Here is a 15,298-nt window from a genome sequence, read left to right on the forward strand (position 1 = left end):
ATAGGCTGCCACAACTTTTATAACTATTCTGTTATGAAATTTGAACTTTACCTCATAGTTAACACCATCTATCACTTGAAATTTGGGTTATTAGGAGTAAATTTTAAATCGTTAGATCAGTTCTGCTTGTCACATTATACTTTTTGAAATGTTTTTCAAGCTGGATATGCTTAATTCTAATACTATCCTATGCACACTGCTTTTTATAAACTGTTTTTTAAATCCTCCACAAATAAACATGTAAGGTATTCCAAAGCCAAGGCAGAAGTATATGAGAATAAAAGAGGAAATGTGCTATTTTAGGAAACAGTGACCTGGGATTCAGACCTCAGTTCTCTGAATTCATTTTCATCATTTGAAAAGTGGTTCTGTTGAACTTTTAGATAATAGCTTAAGTTCCTTAACTATATATGTAACTGGTCTATTGCAAGCTCTTTGGTTAAGATAGTTGAACCCAAATTTCCTTCTAAGGTCCTAAGAATATGATGATAATGAAGACAGACACAGCCCATACTCTACGGAGCCTGTGTCTAGTACATAATAAAAATTGGCATATAGTATAGTGTCATATTGAATGTTTCTGTTTTAGTCAGCTTTTTCGCTGCTGTGACTAAATGATCTGACCAGGACAATTTTAAAGGAAGGAAGGTTTACTTGAGGGCTCACAGTTTCAGAGATCTTAGTCCATAGAAGGCCGGCTCCATAGAAGGTGAGGCAGAACATCATAGCAGAAGAGCGTTGTAGGGGGAAGCAGTTCACATCATTAGGAAGCAGAAACTCTACTCTCCATATACAAAATATATACCCCATAGCTGCTCCCCAATTCCCACCTCCTCCAGCCACACCCTACCACTTCAATTAATCCCATCAGGGATTGATTCACTGATTGGGTTAAGATTCTTGCATCCCAGTCATTTCTCCTCTGAACCTTCTTGCATTGTCTCACATGTGAGCTTTTGGGGACACCTCACATCCAAACCGTTTAACAGTTTCATATATGCTATTTCACTTAGTCACAGAACCCTGTGAGATTGTTAACATTATTATTTTGATTTTAAAGATGATAAAACTGAAAAAAAAAAAAGGAGATTAAATGATTTGCCTGAGAAAAACAAGAGAAGAAACTGGGATTTGATCCTAAAACTGTCAATACCACAGTGTGGATTATTATTGTTTTGAGTCTTGGAGTCAGGTAGTATAAGTCCTTCAATTTCATTCTTTTTCAGGGCATTTTGGTTATTCTAAGTCCTTTACATTTCCATATAAATTCCCATATGAATCAGCTTGGGGGAATTGATAATATTGAGTCTGGTTCAGTCACTTGCAAACAGTTTGATTAATTTTGATTCATAAAATCATGTTGAGGGGCTGGGGAGATAGCTCAGTTGGTAGAGTGCTTGCCTTACAAGCACAAGGCCCTGGGTTCAATCCCCAGCCCACCCCCACCCCCCCAAAAAAAAATCATGTCGATCCACAGTTTGATTCATAAAAAAAGTTCTTGCTTTTAAGTTTTTTAAGTAGCAATAGATTTCTGTTTGGTCTAGGACTAATTATTCCCCACTCCTGAAGCATATACCCTTGTTGGAGCTCTATCTGATTTATTACTACTAATTCATTACAAGTTTTTCTGAAGTTTAGCTGCAGGAACAGGCATTATTCCTTGGCTGCTGTTCCCCCTAATCCTTTCACATAGTTCTTTCCCCAGCCATATCCATGTACCACTCAACTAAATGCACTAGGGAGCCTCTCTGCTGATTCACTCTCAGATCTCCCAGTGCATCTCTCTCCTTTTTGAAAACTGTCCTGCATATGCTGCCCTGCCTCCTTGCCTTCCCCAGCCCCACCTGTCTCTTCAACACAGGTAGACCTCTGTCTAGGCTTTTTGTGAGCTCTTCCTTCTGTGCTGAGGCCTGGAAACTTTCCCCACACAGTAAACTGGGACAACTAGAGGAACTAGGAGCTCTCTTCATTTGTTTTCCATCTCTCTCTAATCTTTGTCCTTTGTTGCTTGATGTCCGAAGTCGAGTGCCCACTATAGATGAGTTTCTTTTGCAGTAAATCATTAGAATGCAAACAGAAGTGATATGTATAAGTTCTAGCTCCTGCTTTTAATATCTCCTCTTTTTCTCTTTCTACATACTACAGTGTGAGAAGATAATGGTGCACCTAGGTAGGATCCCGACTCCTGGATGACCTCATGGAACAGTGCCACCCTAATTCTCACCACCTTAAATTTTAAGATTTCATAGGAGGAAGAAACGTTGTAACTTGTTTACTAGTCGTTACTATTTTGGTCTTTGCTAGAACAACTGATGTACTAATCAATATAGCCAATGAAAATAAATAATTTGGTCAAATTCACATAAATAGGAAGTAATAGAGTCAATTTATGAACCCAGGTCTATCTACTATCAAAATCATTGTATAGTGTTTCCTAAATTTTCATCATTTATGTACCTTTATCATAATTTTTTTCCTATCTATATACCAATTGTGTCATTTAGTTTAAAAATAAAAGTTTTTAAAAGTTATTGAGCATTGTCTCCAGCAATAATAACTGTGAAATCACAGATTGGCTATGTTCTTTATATATTTTTCTATAATATATAAAAATAAATGTATCACTATTGATATAAAAAGTGTCCTTGAACCATCTAAAATTATCTTTTGTACCATCTGTGGTACTCATGACAAACAATGAGAAATACATTGTATTTTGCTTTATTTAAAAATGTTTCTATTGGTGCATTATAACTATACATAATAGTGAGATTCATTGTGACATATTCATACATGCACATAACATTTGCTCAATTTCATTCCCTGTACTTTCCCTGATCCTCCTTTCCTTCCGCTCCCTGAACCTCTTCCTCTACTCTACTTGAATTCCCTTCAATTTATTTCATATTTTGTTTTTTACCTCTCTCTTCAGACAGTGAGTAGATAGATCAGAATGAGTAGAAAGATCAAATTCATCTGTAAATCTTTTTACACATTTCTCCACTGCAGAAACTCAAGTTTCCAGGATTATTGTTCATACATTTTCTTTATTATTTGCAAATATAATGTATGGATCTGTGATTTCTCAAAGTTCACCATAGTTGCAGTCTCCCTGAAATAACTTTCCAGTACTATTACTAGTAGCAGTAGTAGTATTACTACTACTACAATTTTGCAATACTGGGGATTGAATTCAGGGTTGTTCTACCACTGAACTACATCCCCAGTCCTTTTTATTTTATTTTTAAAATTTTGAATATGTTATGGTTTAGAAATGAAGTGTCCTCCAAAAGCTCATGTGTTAGATAATGTAAAAAAAAAGTTTAGATGTGAAATGATCTGGTTATAAGAGTTTTATCCTAATCAGTGAATTAACCCTCTGATCTGATAGGGATTAACTAGACGGTTACTGTAGGTAGGTAGTGTGTGACTAGAGGAGGTGGGTCATTGGGGTGTGCCTTCGGGGTGCATATTATGTCCCTTATGAGTAGAGCACACTCTCTGTTGCCTGATTGTCATGTCCTGAGCTGCTTTCCTCTGCCATCCCCTCTGCCATGATATTCTCCCTCACTTCAGGCACACAGCAATGGAGATGGTCACCTATGCACTGAGACCTCTAAAACTGTGAGCCTCCCAAGAAGTTTTTCATCCTCTGTTTTTGTCAACTCTTTTGATCACAGCTGTAAACAGCTGTCTAAAACATTCTGGCTAAATTATCCAGGTTGGCCTTGAACTTGGGATCCTCCTTGTCTCAGTCCACCATGTTGTAGGGATTACAGGTATATACCATGTGCCCAGCCAGAATACAATCTTGAGTGTCACTGAAATCTAATCTTTTACTTTTTTTCACTTTAGAAAAATAAAATTATAATATAGAAGGAAATGACATTGTTTGCACATAAATTGTTTTCCCACACACAAAATATCACTGGTTACTATTAATTTTGACTCTATCACATTTTTGCTAATAAACTGTTTAACTGTATGACCTTTCCCATGTCATGTATCTTCTTTAGGTTTCATCTTACTGTGGTGAAAAATAAAGAGATTGAAAGTATGCAAAAAAGGACAAATAACTCCAAAGGAGAAAAATATACTAAAGTTATGAATTGGCAATTTAAAAAGAAAAAAATATGAATAGCGCACAAACATATGAAAGGTGCTCAACCCCATTAGTAATAAAGAACTTGCAAATTAAAGTAACATATCATTCTATTGCCATTAGATGGCAAAAATTAGCAGTACAACAGCATTGATTATTGCAATATGGAAACATTTTGAACATTATATTGGAATTCAATTTGTTATTATCTAGTAAAACTGACAAGTATTAAAATGCAATGATTTTGCTTCTAGGCATATACGCTTGAGAATCTCTTGGTCAGATCATCAGGGGACACCTAGAATATTCATAGCAGTATTGTTTATAACAGGAAAAACTTGGAAAGAACCCAAATGTCCATCAACTGGAGAATGGATAAATATGACACAGTTCTATAACACTGAAAAGGCCTGGAGAAGAGATATGCACAGAAAATAGAAATGTGCAAGCCTTCATCATGTAGATGGTAATTCAGACTCTAATTCTGCCAGAAAGAAATCATCCATGGAGCCCTGTAGCATGAGAAGAGAAATAAGTGGAGGAGTGCAGAGTAAGGGTGCCTATAAAATTCTCTTTTCAAAAAAGTGGAGGAAACAAAAGCACATACCACCTTTGTTTTAATAATTATCAAATATTAGTTTCATTTTTCATTATAGATTGAACATGATTTCTGGGTCTTCCATAAGATTTCTTTCATTAAAAAAGTAGAAAGTATTTTTGCAATGTAAATAATCTCTCTCTTAATCTTAAAATTCTACTGGGTTTCTGAATTTAAGGCAAATAAATATGTAATCATTTGTTACTCTCTATATTCTATGTAGTTTACTAGAATACAATAAATTAAGTTCTACAGCATCCTTGAAAACAGAGGGTTATGCTTCTTACCTGGTTGTAACTTGAATATATACTTGAATGTATACTCTTTATGGAGTCTTTTCCTTGCAGATGCTAAGGCAATTCTTCATTGAATTATTTGCTCAAACAGTTAAAAAGAACTAAGGAAATTACTCGAAATTTTATTGACATCAAGGATACTTATATCACATTGCTCCCCCACCCCAAAATTGTGGCAAAATCAGTAGTGCCTTTTAAATTAAATGACAAATTGGAAGTGTTTAACAACATATGGTCGCTTTTCCTTGACATATATGATTAAGAATATATCTTTTTATCAAAATGTAAAATACCATCTGGCAGAAGTAACCATTATTCTATTGGCTTTATACACTAAATTAATTCACTGTACTTTAGAATGTAAATATTTTCCTATTTTTTTCTTTCTCTTGTGCTGGATCTATATTTATTTATAATACTCAAAAACTGCATAACTCAAAAACTATAATTAGGTTTAACAATTATAACCAATTTTGAATTTTGAACAGAAAACAATGTGTTTCTCAAATTCTTTAAAAACATATCTTAAAAATTCAAATAGCAACAGTCCTTTTTTGATATTCATAATTATAAAGCTGGGTTAACTAAAAATTTACCATAATAACTTATTAGACATGTAATCAGACTTTGTATGTGAAAGGAGTTATCCTTAGAGCTCTTTATAATAGGAAGACATTTAGTAATAAACTTGATGCATTTTAAGGTTATAAACAGGTATGTAGTTTTAATGCTACTAGCCAGAGTCATTCATTCATTTAATAAACTTGCCAGGTTCACAGAATAACAACAAATGAGCAGGCAAGTTTCTCTCTGGCACAGTTCACATTATTATACATTTAGTAATGTGACCTTTTGGCAATTTGTGATTTTAGGAAATATATTAAATATTTTACAATTCTGTATACTATAGTTCTTTTAAGAAGACTCTGTAACTAAGAAAACAATGAATGCTTTAAGCATTATCAGTAATATTCATATCAAACACATAGCCATATAGAATTTGATACATTTTGTTATTTGTTCTTAAAGAACTGATTATTTCAAGAGGAACTGTATCTGGCAGTAAAATATTCATCTTTTAAGTATTCTTTGTAAGCAAAATACTTTGTAAACAAAACACAAAAATGTCTCCAATATTCAACATTAATTTTTAGCACCCATTATGACAACTCATGCTCTTGATTTTTAAGAAGTTTAAAGGTTAGATGAGAAGGCAGATAAGTAAGTTAAGGATAATAGAATGGGATTACAGGATAGGATTACATGAGCGTGAGGGAGATATAGAAGGGCTTAGGCAGCCCAGGCAAGATGGCAAGTGAGGAAGCAGGGGGCAGGTTCAGACCATAGGAGCATGAAGGTCCTCCACTGAGGTCAACTTCCTGGTTTACGAAAGTGCTCATTTACACAAGTGGGGAATGTGATAGATACTTCTGTATTTGTACACCTAAGTGGAGGATATATAAATGAAATATATATCGAATATATAAATGAAAATAGATGCATGAACATGAACATGAACATGAAAATAGATGCATGAACCTAAGTGGGGGATATATAAACGAAATATATATCGAATATATAAACGAAAATAGATGCATGAACATGGGGAATATCAATGAACAATAGAGAGGAGAGCATTGAAAGGAGAGAAGATAAGAAAAGGAGGAATTCCAGAGACCATCAAAAGAACAATCCAAAAATGTTCTAATGGACTCTAAGCTCTGGGGCTCCTTCTCTTTGGGGAAGTCTGTTGCTTTCACTTGCAATAAATCTCTGTCCTTCTGTGTCCTAGTCTTCAATTCTTTGCTGAATGGAGACAATGAACCCAAGACCTCTATAAGGAAACGAGTGTTATTGACTGACCCTTTCCCCCCAAGTGACAGGTACAGTTTGGGGCTTGGAGATGAGAGGAAGAATGGAATTGATTTGAAGACTAAGGCACAAAAAGCGTGGTTTAACTGCTAAGTATGACTGAAGGAAAAGGGGAAAATAACAAATTCGAGTTTTTCTTCTTTTTAAGCAACTTTATAGAGGAATAAATTATGATAAGAGGCAACTATTTTTCTCATGCAGTTTAATGGATTTTGACAAACCATTACTACAATAAAGATATTGTAAAATAATAAAAATATTAATAAATACAAAGATATTTATAACAACTCAAAAATTTCTCTCATGCCAGGCATAGTGGTGCATGCCTGTAATTCTAAACACTTTGGAGGCTTGAGACTGAGGTAGGAAGATCACAAATTGGAGGCCAGCCTCGACAATTTAGCAAGACCCTGGCTCAAAATTCAAAATGGGTGGGGATGTAGCTCAGTGTAGAGTGACTGCCTAGAATGAGAAGGGTTCCAGGTTTGATTCCTAATGGGAGGATGGGTGTCTCACCTGTTGCAGAGAAGCTCCTTCTGGAAGCTTAGCACAATTACTTTCAACTCCTAACTCTAATCTTTTAACAACCCATTCCTTTTGCCCAGTATTCTAAATTCTAAAGAGAGGCCTCCATAATGTCTCCCTCTGTTCTTTATTCTCTTTTTCTTTTTTGCAGTTCTGGGAATTGAGCACAGGGCCACATGCATGATAGGAAGTACTCCATATCCCCAGCCATTTTAAAATTTTATTATGAGACAGGGTCTCACTAAATTGCCCAGGCTGATCTGGCGATCCTCCTGCCTCAGTATTCTGAGTGGCTGGAATAAAGGCAAGCACCTCTTCATCCTGAAAGTTCTATGGTAAATAGCCTCTGTCCTATCATCAACTAATGCAAAGCATATGAATTAACTTGCAGAAAGTAATGTGACAATGTGAAAAAAAGAAAAAATTCAGGTGTTGGTCCCAGGTGGCCAAAGTCTTCTATGCTTCTTCCAAGTGGATGAAAAGGAGACAAGTTATTCTAGAGAGGAAGGCCCTGGGTGTAGATTTCCTGTCAGGTGTCTCACTGTACACTATTTTTCTTCAATAAAAGCCCTTTTCACCTTGAGCTTCTCACTAAGATAGAGATTTGAGGTAAAAATTCCCATCTTCCTCAGGGTCAGGTTTGAATGAAACTGATTCCTTCCACCACCTGTGTCTCCCAAATTTGTGGTCACTCCTAGCAGCAGGCAGCACACTCATTTGATTCCAGTAACAATGCCTCTGTGCTGTCAATTTTCCCACATAACTCCACTGTGAATCACCAAGACATCTGAGGCACTGTCACTATATAGATTTGATTTGTTTAGAGTTCCACTGAAGTGGTATTTTATAGTGTGTACTCTTAAGTCTCATTTCATTTTCTTTTTTTTTTTTTTTTTTTTTTGGCAGTGCTGGGGATTGAACCCAGGGCCTTGTGCTTGCGAGGCAAGCATTCTACCAACTGAGCTATATCCCCAACCCTTCATTTCATTTTCTTAGCATGGTATTTTTGAAATTCATTCATGTTGTTACATGTATAAGAAGTTTCCTTTTTATTGCTGAGTAAGATTACATACTAAAGATCTACCACACTTTATCCACTCACCAGTTCACAAACATTTGGATTGTTTTCCATCTGGAGCTTTTATTAATAAAGTTACTATAAACTATCACATTCAATTATTGGTGTACACATATATTTTTAAGTAAATATTTAAAATGGAGTTGCCAGGTCAAATAGTAATTGTTTTTTAAAGGTTATTTTGAAAAATGCTAGAACAAATTCTAAAGTGGTTTTTCTGATATGTGTATTTTTCTTTCTTTCTTTCTTTCTTTCTTTTTTTTGGGTGCTGGGGATCAAACCCAGGGCCTTGTGCTTACAAGGCAAGCACCCTACCGACTGAGCTATCTCCCCAGCCCCTGATATGTATATTTTTTTATCTTTTAAATTTCTAACTATTTGTGACTGAATCTAAATTTTTGTCTCCTGTGGACAGAATATAGTTGGATCATTTTTTTGCTAGTCCATTCTGCCTTTTCTACCTTATAAAGGGAGTGTTTATCCCATTTATATTTAATGTGATTATATTTGCCATTTTGCTGTTGTCTTCTTTATGCCACCGTTTTTTGTTCCTCTATTCCTTCATTACTGTTGGTTTTTGTTACATTAAATACATACTTTCTAATATGCCATTTTAATTTCCATCCTGCTTATTTCTGCCTTATAATTGGAATGTTTAATCCATTTACATTTAATGTAGTTACTGATAAGGCAGAACATTTACATTTGCCAATTTGCTATTCTTTTCTTTCCTTCTTTCAACTTACAGTAAGTCTTTATTTTTTTAAATTTCTTTTAGATATTGATAGAACTTTATTTTATTCATTTATTTGCAAGTGGTGCTGAGAATTGATCCCAGTGCCTTACACATGCTAGGCAAGTGCTCTATCACTGAGCCACAACCCCTGCCCCAAGTCTTTATTTTAATACAAATCCATGACCTGAAAGGCAGTAAGCTTGAAAGTCCTTAAACATTTCTATTATTTATCCAACAAGTTTAATGAACAAATATATATTGAGATGACCCCCCAACCACCTACACACACTTAGGTCAGGTACTGCTAAGGAGATGGCAGTGAACTAACAGAAATGAACCTGTCTTCATGGGCATCCGAATATAAACATGATGAATTTCACAAAAGCGAAAACCACAGGTAGCTTGGGGAGGAGCTGGTCTGGTGAACTTTTTGGAAACTTGAAGAAAAGAGGACTAAGCTAAGTGAAAGATCAGTAGGAAAAGGGAGAGTGGGTGTCAGAGTGCCCTGGCCAGAGGGAAAGGAATATACTTAGTTGAGTATCATGGAAGTAGAACAGGGAAGAAGGGTGGCCAGAGATGAGGGAGTCATAGCAAGGAGGGGCAGGTCCTAAAGGGTGTTGTAGCTGTGGTTAGAAGGTAAAAAGTTTAGACTCCATCACAAGGGCAAGTCTTTGTTTTCTTTATGTCATATATATAATCTCCTCCCTGAATTCCTTCATTAGTGTGACTTTTGTTTTAAGTTCATATTTTCTAGCGTATCATTTAAATTCCTTTGTCTTTTTTCCCATCTTTAAAAAAAATATTTTCTCAGTGGTTGTTTGGCGATTATAATGAAAAAGTTATAACAATCTGGTTTAAATTAATACAATTTAAGTTCAGTAGTATACAAAACTTTGCTCCTCTATAGCTTAATTTCCTTTCTCTTCCTTAGTCCTCATTCCTCTTCCCTTTGTTATTGTCTTACAAATTACGTCTTTATATACAATATACCTGCCAATTTTTTTGAAGGTGGGTACTGGGGATTGAACCCAGGGACACGTTACCACTGAGCTATATCCTCAGTCCTTTGTATTTTTAAAAATTTTGAGACAAGTTGCTGAGGCTGACCTCAAACTTGCAATCCTCCTGCCTCAGCCTCCTGAATTACTGGGATTATAGGTGTGTACCACTGGGCCTGGCAAAAAAGATTTATAATTGTTTTATGCAGTTGTCTTTTAAGTCAAATAGGAGAAAACTTATTTACAAATAAAAATATTTATATTGCCTTTTATGTTTACTTATGTAATTACCTTTATCGATGTTAATTAAAAAAATTTTTAGATATACATGAGAGTATTTTTTTATTTGTTTTTAGATATACATGAGAGTGTATTTTGACATATTATACATACATGGGATATAACTTGCCATTCTTGTGTTTGCATGATGTGGAGTTATGCTGGTTGTGTATTCATATATGAACATACAAGTTATGTCTGTTTCATTCTACTTTTTTTCTTTTTCTTTTTTCTTGTGGTGCTGGGGATTGAACCCAGAGCCTCGGGCTTGTGAGCAAGCATGCTACCAACTGAACTATATCCCCAGCCCTCTACTGTCTTTCTTAGTCCCATCCCCAGTCCCATCCCTTCATTCCCCTATGTCTAATTCAAACTAATGTAGCTTATTTCACTTAGCACGAGAGTCTCCAATTACTGGTCAATGCCATAATTTCCTTCTTCTTTATGGTTGAGTAATATTCCATCATGTATATATACACATTTTCTTCATTCATTCATGTTGAAGGACACCTAGGTTTGTTCCATAGCTTAGCTATTGTGAATTGAGCTGCTATAAACACTGATGTGGCTGCATCACCATTGTATGCTGATTTTTAAGTCCTTTTGTTATATACTGAGGAGTGCGGTAATTGGGTCAAATGGTGGGTCCATTCCAAGTTTTCCAAGGAATCTCCATACTGCTTTCTAAAGTGGTTCCACCAATTTGCATTCCCACTAGCAATGTATGAGTGTATCTTTTCCCCCACATCCTCACCAATATTTATTGTTACTTGTATTCTTTGAGTTGGCATTCAGTGTAATTTTAATTTGCATCTAGTTGCTAGAGATATTGAACATTTTTTCCACATATTTGTTGACTGATCTTATTTTCTTTTATGAAATGCCTGTTCAGTTCCTTTGCCCATTTATTGATTGGGTTAAGACATTCTTTATTCTTTCATCTAGATTTCAATTACTGTCTAGTGTCCACTCATTTTGGCCTAAAGGACTCTCCATAGTATTTCTTGTAGGGAAGATTTCCTAGTGACAAATTCTCTCTTTGTTTATACAAATATTTTGGGAATGTATCTTCTTTATTTTTGAAGTTAGTATTACTGGAGCAAGAATTCTTGTTTGACAGTCTTTTTCCCCTAGCATTTTTATTGAATCATTCCACTGTCTTGGCTTTCACAGTTTCTGCTTCAAATCTCATTGAGGTTTATGTGATGAGTAGATTCTTTGACTGCTTTCAAGATTCTCTTGCCTTTGGTTTTCAAGATTCAACAGGTTGATTATAATGTGTTTAGGCATGGATATATTTATTTGTCCTGTCTGGCATTTATTGGGCTCCCTGGATGCGGAGATTAACGGTTTTCATTAGATTTAAGTTTTGGCCCCATGTGGTGGTGAACAGTTAGGAAGCCGATGCAAAAGGATCTCAAGTTTGAAGTTAGCCTGGATAATGTAGTGAGACCCATTCTCAAAAAAAAAAAAAAAAAAAGGAAGTTTTGGGGCCTTTATTCCTTCAAGTATTATGTCTGTTGCATTCTCTTTTCCTTCTCCTTTTGAGCTTCTCATTGTGCATGTTCATCAGAAGATTGCAAACAATCCAAATTGAAATTTGCTGATTTTTCTATCTGCTCAAATCTGTTCTTTAGCCCCTCTGAAGTAAAGATTTTCCGGTAGTTATTCCATCTTTCTACAGCAGAATTGTTCAGGTTTTTTAAAAGTAATTTCTCATTATTATTATTATTGGTGAAACATCTTTCTCATATTTTCTTTAGACATGGCTTCTATTTGTTTTGTGAACATATTTAAAATATCTGATTTAAAGTCATTTTTTCTCTCTTGTGGTAGTAGGATTGAACCCAGGGCCTCACACATGCTAGGTAAAAATTCTACCCCTTAGCCACATCCCCTTTAAGAATTAAAGACTTAATCTAATAAATCCAATGTGTAGACTTCCTCGGGGATAGTTTCTTATCAATTGATTTTTGTCTTGGTCCCATACTTTTATTTATTTTGAAAATTGGATATCTTAGATAATATGTGGTAACTCTGGAAATCAGATTCTACCCTCTCCCCAGGGTTTGCTGTTGTTTGTACTTGTTACAGTAGTGGGTTTAGTGACTTTTCTGAACTCATGTTTTAAAAAAGTTTGTGTTCTTTTTTTTTTTTTTTTTTTTGGTGCTGGGGATCAAACCCAGGGCCTTGGGCAAGCACTCTACCAACTGAGCTATCTCCCCAGCCCAAAGTTTGTGTTCTTTATCATGTGTGACTACTGCACACTTTGCACAGTTAGCTTAGTAGTCAGTTAATGACTGGACAGAGGTTTTCCTAAATACTTTCAAATGAGAAGGTTCCTAGTTTTTGTTTAGGGGCTTACTATGTGTATCTTCAAAAGTCAGCCAAGCAGTTTGCAATTTAGAGTCTGAGCCTTCATTGCTTGCTTGAAGAGCCACAAGGTGAAAACCTAGGGCCCTCTCAGGTCTTTCCTGAGTATTCAAATAGCCCTAGGAATATGCATACCCTAAGCATGCATCTAAAGAGTATCTGCCTTCCAGGTTTCCAGGAATGTGTCATTTTTTCCAAAACCTGTATGAAATCTTATTTTACAGCTGAATACTTCAGTGTGGCTGGAAAAAAGTGTGTTCTAAATAAAGTTGAGGGTTTTTTAACCTTAAACTGAATGTTATAGGGAGCTACAGTGAATTTTAAGAAAAGAGGCATTAGTATGTATGTATAGCCCAAAAAATTCGTCAGTGAGGTGGAAAATGGATCGAATGGGGACAGAATAAAGGTGGGGAGAACAAGATCAGTACAGTAGTAATCTAAGAAAAAAAGGAAGAAAGTATGAGTTAAGACTGAAGTGGGAGCTGGGTGCTGTGACCTACACCTGTAATCCCAGGACTGGGGAGGCTGAGGCAGGTGGACGGAAGTTCCAGGCCAGCTTTAGCAATTTAGCAAGGCCCTGTCTCAAAAAATAAAGACAGCCGGGGAGGCAGCTCAATGCTAAAAAGCCTTGGGTTCAAATCCTGGTACCGCCCCCCCCCCCCCCCGCCCCAGCCCCGACACAAAAAAGTAACCGTAGGCATAGGTTTTGGGGGAAATCATAAAGACATGGATCCAAATATAACTATTATTAATGAGTAAAATAATCTACATATTTTTAGGTAGAGATGTGCCTGAGAGGAGAAATTCTATGTGATCCTGTGATTCAACACAGCTTTATATCTCGACACTGTCATTTCTCCTCACCTTCTATCCATTAGATTAATAACCATTCTTCATTTAGGAATATTTTAAACATGGCTTGTTTGTGATCTGGTACACATTTGAGAAAGAGGGCGGTCATTGGTAAACACGGCGCCCTAAACAGAGACTATATCTAGACTTAGGGTGTTGGGAGAATGAGGTAGGAGGATCCCAAGTTCCAGACCAACTTGGGTAAATTAGTGAGACCAGTTCAAAGGAAAAACAAAAACGAAAAAACAAACAAAAAAAAAAACAAAGTGCGTCAACTGTACTACGGGAAAGAGGATGACTGGTTCCCTCTAATCTCATCACCCCTCTCCCCTTTCCCCTTCTCTGGTCACCAAGTTAAGTGCAGTCCAAGTGAAGCTCTCCGTTTTTGAGGTCGGTGAACCGAGACGATAGGGGTTCTGGACTCCGAATACTAACAGCTCCATTTCCAAGCCAGGCTGCTTGCGCCACTTTCCAGATCTCGGCGACAGCACCGGAACGCGGAGATGAAGAAGAGAAAAAGGATATCCGTGGGGCGGGAGCAGCCAAATTCCGCCTTGCACTCCCCTCCGCTCCGCCCCGCCCCCCCAATAAAGGGACGCGGGGCGGCGGGAGCCGTCTGCACTGCGCGCTGCTGTCCCGACTCCCGACCGACGCCCGCGCCACCTCCAATTGGCCGTCGGGGGAACGGAAGCCGAAGTTGAGTAGTGAACCCGGAAGTGCTTCACGGCAGAGGCCCGGGCAACTCTTTTGAATGGAATCGGGCTGATTCATCGCTGGTTCGCTGAGCCAGAGCCGGACCGAGTCTGAGCTGCCGCAGCCGCCGCGTCACCGCAGAGGCTAGACAAACGTCCAGACCGCGACCTCCCGCCCCGTCAGCCTTCAGGTGAGGCCGAGAAGCCAGGCCCGGCACGTCCGGGGCGGCAGCCACTCTAGGCCGCCGCCAGCCCGGTGCTTTCCTGAGTCACGTTGCCCAGCCAAGTTGCCACCGCAGGCCCGGGCCGTGAGGCAGGATCCGGTCTCGTTCGTACTCTTCGCTAGCTCCTCAGAGTCTCTGGCAGGGTCTGGTCTGGATTTAGTCTCCTTGCTCCAACAGTGTCTGTTTTACCTAATTCTGCATAGCTTTCAACAGCTCTCCCCATACAGAGAAGACCCTGTTTATGGCCTCTTTGTGCTGTATTGATAGTTGCTCCTGTTTTGAAAAACTTAAAAGTAGTCAGGGGGAGCAAGGGCGAGAGGGTAAACTTTGCTGTATCACTTGTCCCTTCTATAGACTCTGACCCTTTCCCTTGCGAGTTAGGTTTTAATTCTCTACAAAGCCCAGAAACCCTCAGAGACTTAGTATCTTCAAAATAAAGTTATTCCTACTGTGCCTGTAACCTATTTTTTAATGTCCTTATTGCGTAGTTGTTGGTGAAGTGATTACATTTCCTGTTTTCGGTAAAGTAGTAATCAGCTGTGTGTTACCTCTTGGAACTTTATTTTTCTGGGAACTCAGTGTCTGTCAAAGGAGTCTAAATACAAATCCAGTGATCGAACGAAGAATTCTAAGAATTAAAATGATAACCAAACATTAATAAAAATTTCATGGA

General features: G+C 37.3%; 1 protein-coding gene and 1 non-coding gene across 2 annotated transcripts in view; both read left to right on the forward strand.

Moving 5' to 3' along the window:
- Positions 1–1,370: 1,370 nt before the first annotated feature.
- Trnav-uac (transfer RNA valine (anticodon UAC)) lies at positions 1,371–1,453 on the forward strand. The gene has a single exon. It is a non-coding gene; the product is annotated as a tRNA-Val (tRNA).
- Positions 1,454–14,313: 12,860 nt separating this feature from the next.
- The window catches only part of Psmd14 (proteasome 26S subunit, non-ATPase 14), a 121,781-nt gene continuing 120,796 nt past the window's right edge, over positions 14,314–15,298 (forward strand). The window contains exon 1 of the mRNA XM_047546167.1: positions 14,314–14,592. The gene's annotated coding sequence lies outside the window, so the exon portion shown is untranslated. The remainder of the gene's footprint in view (positions 14,593–15,298) is intronic.

Source organism: Sciurus carolinensis, chromosome 3, assembly GCF_902686445.1.
Source record: "Sciurus carolinensis chromosome 3, mSciCar1.2, whole genome shotgun sequence".
NCBI lineage: Eukaryota > Metazoa > Chordata > Mammalia > Rodentia > Sciuridae > Sciurus > Sciurus carolinensis.